We start from the raw sequence: 7684 nt of genomic DNA, 5'->3' as shown, positions 1-7684 counted from the left end.
TACAAAAACGAATACATTCAAAATATTCTAAAATATCAAGGACAGGATTTCTATTTTGGGATCATCACAATAATCCTCCTCCGAAAACAGATTAGAAGTCAACACATAATGAATGTAAAGGTCAACTTACTAAAATAAAATAGTATTTGATTTAAATTGTTGCTCACTTAAGAAGTATAATGACTATTCTCTGGTCAAGGATGCTAAGATTCACTGTTATAAATGGTGCAACATCAGTATTTAGTGTATATAAAAATTCTAGGATTCAAATATATTTTAATGAAAAGTTTATAATAATCACACAAAAAGTATTCCTTTATATATTAACCACGACTGAGCTTCACATGACAAAGACTGAAAAAGATGTGGTTGAATTAGATCTTCAATACCTTTTGTATCATATATGCTGAAGTGCCTCTAAGCTTTAATGTTGCAGACAATTTTCTATGAGATATTAAGGAGTGCTCACAATCTTCACCATTAGAAGGGAAAGAAGATAAACTAAAGCTCCATTTTTAAACAATGACAACAAAAAGAAGAATATAAAAAACTAGTATTAATAAAACATTAAAATAGTACAACATAGCAGAATTTAAATATCAGTTATATGCTGTCATTACTTGGGCTTTTGCATGTGTTTTCTTTTAAGTAACCAGCATCCTTCTCATCTAGTGACACCCCGTCTGGTACCCGCAGGCCCCCTCTGTCTCACTCTGCAGTGACTCTGAGGGCTGTCTGCGTGTTGCGTGGTGAGCGGCCACCAGACCCCAGACTAAAGCAGCACGGTCTGGGCCACCTTGCTGATCGTGGACACAGCTTTCTCCAGTTCCTCTTCTGTTTGTTCCCCTGTGACCACAACCCTAACGCACAGAGGAGGGAGATACTTCTCTTCTTTCTCCAGGTAGCGCTCCTGAGTTCACGCGAAGCCTCTGTCCATGCACTGAGTTACAATTTCTTGAAGTAGTTTAACCTCTCTTTCTCGACACCCAGTGCTCTCTTCCAGCAGGAGGTGAAATGCCGGAGAAATGAACTCACCCACCACTTTTAATCCAGAAATGCCTTGTAAAGCTTTATGGATTCGTTTGCACTTTTCCTGGATTTTCTTCCATGATGTTGAGGGTCTCAGTTGCAGCAGCAGCTAACAGGGGAGGGGTAACGAAGCTGAAAAGCAGTATCCCTGGCTGGAAAGTCACAGATGGTCAGTTACGGAAGACCTGCCATAGCAGAAACCCCCAACAGAAGCAAGTGAATTCTCCGTGTTGGCACTGATAAGATCAATATGATCAATATTGATTCCAAAATGCTCAGTGACTCCTCGGTCATGCTCCCCCAGGACTCCAAATGAAAGGCTTTCCTCCAGAAAGATCCTTGCTTTATATTTGTACTTTAACTGAACCAGTTCTGGAAGAGGGCAAATCGTTCCAGTACTCATGTACAAGCCTTCGACTACAAAGAAACGTCGAGTTACACGAGCCTTATGAGGATTCTTTTGATCTTCAGTCTCTTGTTCTTTTAGTGGTTGTTCCAGGTCGTCCGTATCATTATGGTTAAATAGCTTACTGTCACTACGTGATGCCTGTAATCCCTTCTGAATAGCAAAGCGGGCAGCTTTATCTACAGACACAATGTCCCCTCTCTTAGAGCAAGCAGGAGTAGCACTGGCTATCACGGCAAATCCATATGAGTGTATAATGGCTGCTTTCTTCATACATTTTGCCAGGCGGTCTTCCAAATCCAAGTGCACATCAAATGTGCCATAAAATCCTCTAGGTCCACAAGTTCCCACACCATACTTCTTTAGAGATGCCAAAGCTGCTGCCTTGAGCCTAGTGTTATCCAACAATCCAAGAAAATTGAATGAGGCAAAGTTTATACCTTCTTTTCCATTCACCACAATGTTATGGCTTTTGGAGGGCATGAAACGATGCTACAGTTGAGAGCAGGAAGGTCTCCTGAGACAGGAGAAACAAGAGGTTCTGGTTGCCAAGCTTCAATCAATTCTTCCTTTTCTTTGACTGTAAGATCAGAAATCATTCTTGTAACTTGTATGTTTTAGAGAAAAGAAGTCTGATTATCCAGAGTATTAAAATTCCTTCCAAAATAAGATGATAAACAGGAGCCTTAACGAAATTATCCACGTCAGGTCTTCTTTTCAACTGTACATTTCCAGGATAAAGGCCAGGCTGACTTTTATGTTTTACACAACTAAACACACTAAGTGCACGTAGAAGATTCTAGATAATAACTAAGCCCCCATCAGTCCGTTATGGGGTGCTATATTCCAATAGGTTGTCATTGGAAAGTCATTTTAAAAATGTATTTAGAAATGGAAATACAAATAATTTTTGAACATTAGACAGAAAGAAAACAATGATGATTCACAATAGTTAAAAAAATTCAGAAGGTGGGGACAGTGAAATTGCTGACAATTTCATATATAAACTTTCAGGTCATTGCACAAATAACTTTAAAACTACATACATGTTGCATATGTTTGGGTACACAGCAAGACTCCTCAAATTCTGCATACACGGTGCACAGAAATTAGAAGCAAAACCAGAAATCTAAGACTATTTTTAAAATTTGCTGATCCCTCCTGAATGTAATTCAGTTAAGAATGAGGACTCTACTAAAAAAATCCTTTTGGTTTTATCAATAATCAGATTATAGTTGACAAACGTTAAGTCCAAGTCACGAGTTAAACATTCCACTCCACAGAGAAATCATCCTAAGAAAAGTTTAAATGTCTACTGAATTAATAAAAATCACAAATGTGGCTTCTATTCTTCCCTAGGAAATGTTACATCCAGGAGGACTTCTCACTCATGGTCAATACCAGGGTATGAGACGTTACATAGTTAAGAGGGCAGTCTTCAAAAAGGCAGCAAAAATATATAGTAGAAATTACTCATTTCTAAAAAAAAAAAGAAGAAATCTTAAATTTTAGTGGCTCATCTTAGTCACTGTAATCTACCTAAGGGTGGACATCACCTAAGCCCTACTTGCTCTCTTAACTGGTTTTTTTTTTCAAAACGTCCTGATGGGTTTTACAATGATACATCTTGCATCATCACCCTTGCCAGTAAGTGCGATATTAAGTTTTAAGAAAATTATCAAAAGAAAACTGAGATTCACTTTAAATGAATGTAAGCTCTGTGAGCACAGGCACTTTTACCTGTTCGCTCACTGCACTATTCCCCGCATCTAGATCTCTGCTGTCCAATACCGTAGCCACTAGCACCATTCAACTATTTAAATACACATCTAAATTAAATTAAATGGAAAATTCAGCCCCTCAGTTGCACTAGCCATGTTTCAAGTGCTTAATAGCCACATGTGGTTAGCGGCTACTGTACTGAACAGCTCAGAGGACACGCAGAAAGTTCTATTGCACAGCACATGGAAACTCACTAAATGTCAAATGAATGAACATGCTCCAAGACTGACATTTAAAAATTTCATATTATTTTACCTACCTGAAAGAGCTGGCCTTTCAAAAAAGCTCCTAACTAGTCTTTCTTTAAAAATTTACTAAAATAGTTGTATCTTTACAAGACATAAAATGGGACGTATGCAGAAGAATGACAAACTATTTCACGTACCTAAGTCATTCAGCTTCCTTTCTCACCCTACGTCCAAACAAAAACAAAGTCCAACTTATTACAGCTCTTTCCCCTATTCTCTGCTCCACAGTTCCGAGAACCTATCTTCCCTAGGGCCTCTCCAGACTGAGATTTTCCACTCTCCTTTCATCACTCCGCTTTACCATCAGTCCCAACTCTCGTTTTTGACTAGCCTCTCTCCTGTCCCCGGGCAGGACCTGGAGAGGGCTCAGAGCTCTCAGGAGCGCAAAAACGAGACCCCAGGCTCCGGCTCCCGCCCGGGCCTCCTTACATTCCGCCGCTGGGAAATATGTGTGCCTGTGAGACATTCCAGCCAGGGACGCCGAGGGTCTGGGCGTCACCCGGCCAGCCCCGCCCAGGTCTCAGACCAAAAATCTACACAAACCGTCCACTTCCCCAGGGCTGGGTGTGCCCCAATCCTTCTTTGGACCGCTAGTGGGGAATTCAGAAATCCAATCATTTAAATGGCTTCCACCTCTGATGATGTCATTCCAAAAGTCAGTTGATGAGACGTATTCAAAGAGGTTTCCAGTGAATTTCATAACCAAGGGGCTTTGTGTAGATGATGAAGATGAAAAGATCACATTCAAATTTATATAAATGGGAGAATTCTAAGACTCCGCCCCAAGATTTCCCACCTTAATCCCCAGGACTATGAATGTAATGAGATATCACATCCATGATTATGGTATGTAACATCGCAAACAGGGATCTTGCTGATGTAATTAAGGTTCGTTATCAGTTGACTTCCAGTTCCTCAGAAGAGGGGTTATCCAGGCAGATCTAATCTAATATTTGAGTCCTGAACAGCACAGAGTTTTCTCTGGCTGATTGCAAAAGCAGAAGTCAGAGAGAATCAAAGCATGAGGATTCCACACATAGTTGCTGGCTCTGAACACGGATGGGGCTGTATTAACTATGTTTTTTGTTTTCTTCAGGTTTATGCTTGGACATATGGGGCCTTGCTGATCCTGGTGGGATGGCCCCTTCCAGAGCTGTATAAGTTCTAAAGATAGTGAACAATTCACCTGAAGAGCACCTTTCAAATGCAGACCAACAGATCCAGAGCCCACACCCCACCCACATTTTCTACCAGGTTCTAATACTCTCTGTCACTATCTACCTGCCTTAATCACTCCAGAGCTGGGTACCAGATAACTAGGGACAGCCCCATGCCCCAGAGCCCTGAAATTATTCAATCTAGCCAATCCTAAGCATGCTTACCCTGCCTCTCCTATTTCTTCCCTTAGAAACCACAATAAAGTCCCCTGATCACACTTGCCCTAACACCCTCTGCCTTTTGGACAACCTGGTGCTTCCCCATGTGGCCCACCTGTGGAGTCGCATGCCCCCTCCCCAAAGGAACTGTGAGTAACAAACTTTCTTTTCAATGGCAAGTATCTCTTGATCTGTTGGTCTTACTGACTCTCAAACTTTTTATTAATATTTTAAATTAATTTAAAATTAATATTTTAAAACAGGGGCCATGTGCAAGGACCAGAGAGCAAGTGAGGGGACCCCAGGAGCAAACAGAAACCCCTGGCCAACATCAAGCAAGGAAAGGGGGACTTTAGTCCTATGACTACAAGGAACTGAATTCAGCCACCACCTGAGGGAGCCTGGAAACGTCTCCCTCCCCCAGCCCCCCAGATAAGAGTCTCGTTGGGCCAACTCCTTGATTTGCGTCTGTGAGATGCTGAGCAGAGAACCAGCCGAGCCTGCCCAGACTTCTCAGCTAAGGAACTGGGAGAAATAATGGGGTTTTGTTTTAAGCCCCTAAGTTTGTGATAATTTATCACACAGCATAGAAAGCTAATACAATATACATAAAGATTCTACATATGCACATTCATTTATTGTATGTAGGCTGCTGCCTTAAAATGCTTATACAATTTAAATTTGGTATACTTCCTCAAATCCAGATAAATCATATCATCTCGTTTACATTTTCAGGACACAGGAAGCATTTTCATTCCAGTGTTGAATGGAGTTCAAAACTACTAAACAGTTGCCAAAGCTCTGAGCAGAGATCAGCCCCCTATGGTTTGTGCATCTCCACGTGGCTCATAATGGCGTTAAAGCCACAGGGACAACAGCCCAGGATGCATTTGTCTGGTGTTCTTTGATGAGGTCTGAATTGCTCATCTTTTAATACTAAGATTCCTGTGCCAGCTGGAAGTGTGCCCACAGTGCCCTTCTCCCCTCTGGCCCCGGTGAGCATGGAGATGCAAACATCAAGTACCCAGCAGGCCTGCCATGGTCAGCTGTTAGCAGTGACCAAGACAGACACCTTGGGGACATTGACAAATTGGAACGTATGCTACATGACAGATTCCTTCAGTGGAACAATCCTGTCTCATACAGCATCAAAAACAATGCGTTCCTGAAAATATAGCCCATTTTGACAAATAGTTGTTTCCAATCTTAATCAGAAGGTTATGGTGGGGATATAAATTTTTAAAAGCAAATTTTAAAGTTTAATACATGTGTATTGCACACCTGTCATATTTATGGTTCTGAGCCAAGTGCTAGGACAGGGCGTGGAATAAGATGGATGCAGCCCAGTGTCCCCCTTCAAACCAGGTATATCCACAAACCTTTTCCTTCTCTGCAGATGTTCTCTTCAGAAAGATCTGAGGGTCCAAACCCCCGGATCAGGCAGCATCCGTGATGCATCTGCTTCTGGAATCCGGGTCTGAGTCTCCACGGCCACCCTCCCATCAGGACGCACAACCGAGGCCATACATCTGCTCCCTGTCATGCTGGAGGTTTCTGTTCCACCACACGTGGTCCTCGAATGTCTATCAATGAGCTGTCACTCTCCCTGGTACTGGGAGAGCAGAGAATTAAAGGGTGGAATTCTTTGAGACACTCAAAAAAAATGCTTTCCTCTTGAGCTTTTTCATTTGCTTCATGATCAGCACCGTGGCTGTTATTCTAATTTGCCTCCACACTAATTGCCGTTTCTCAACCTTAATGGACCCAGAATCACACGTAGCAACTGCTAAATGGCTCTGCATGACTCATCTGGGCCAGAGACTGGCGTTCTCCTCTGTGTGCAAACCTGGCCGCCCCTCCGCACAGGGGCTGCATCCTGGTCCGGGACAGCCTGTATCTCTCTGCAATGCCAAGCCCCTCAGTCCAGAAAGATTGGAGCCCTAAAACCTCCAGTTTTCAAGACAGACTCTCACTTGCCTGAGAAGGCCTACTGGGCTCAGGAATGGACACAAAGTTGGTCTCAGATCTGCTGGAGCAAAGCCCAGATGGGACTGGGTCGTGCTGAGCGGAAGTGCAGTCTTATATTCTCTATTCCACACTATCAGTCTCGTCTTCTTTTTGATCTTTATCTTTTGTGGGGAGGTGGGATGATCTGAATAAAGGAGAAAACCCAAAAGCAAAGAACAGAGACTAGGAAAGCATGACTCCATAACAGTCACTGACCTCTGAAATCACGGTGGTCAGTCTCGGTGTTCTCCATGTGAATATGTGTGAACACGTGTGAACATGTGGTCTCCCCTTGTGACTTGTCACTTGGGACCAGCCTTCCAGGCGACACACACACTCCAGTGATAAGGATGATCTCAGACTCTCAAAGTCTCAATACAGAAAAATAATACCTTTTTACCCAAAAAGTATTCTGTTCTGGAATAACCAAATCAATTCTTCATCCATAATTGAGAAAATGTAAATCAATCTCAAAGTTTCATACAGGCTTTACCAAATATATTTTTATGTGTCAGGAACTGTGCTAAACAAAGACACCGCAAAGGGATACAATCAGATCATGTCCCACACATCCCCCCCAAAGTCTCCCATCTCACTTGAAGCCCTTGTACTAGCCCCAAGGCCCTGTGTGATCTAACCCCCAGACCTCAGCTCCCACCACCAGCCTCTTGAACTCTGTTCCAGCCACACTGGCCTCCTTCCTGTTCTCTGAATGTCAATCAAGTGCCGACCTCAGGGCCTTTGCACAGCTGTGCACTCAGCCTGGAATACTCTTCCCAGCCACCCACAAGGCTTATTCCTTCCTGTCCTTCAGGCCCTCACTCTAAACGTCACTT

General features: G+C 42.7%; 1 pseudogene; it reads right to left on the bottom strand.

Moving 5' to 3' along the window:
- Positions 1-772: 772 nt before the first annotated feature.
- LOC133090479 (serine palmitoyltransferase 1-like) lies at positions 773-3244 on the bottom strand (annotated as a pseudogene).
- Between the last annotated feature and the right edge of the window lie 4440 nt (positions 3245-7684).

Source organism: Eubalaena glacialis, chromosome 4 (assembly GCF_028564815.1).
Source record: "Eubalaena glacialis isolate mEubGla1 chromosome 4, mEubGla1.1.hap2.+ XY, whole genome shotgun sequence".
NCBI classification, from domain to species: domain Eukaryota; kingdom Metazoa; phylum Chordata; class Mammalia; order Artiodactyla; family Balaenidae; genus Eubalaena; species Eubalaena glacialis.
This window is presented reverse-complemented; position numbering and strand designations above follow the sequence as displayed.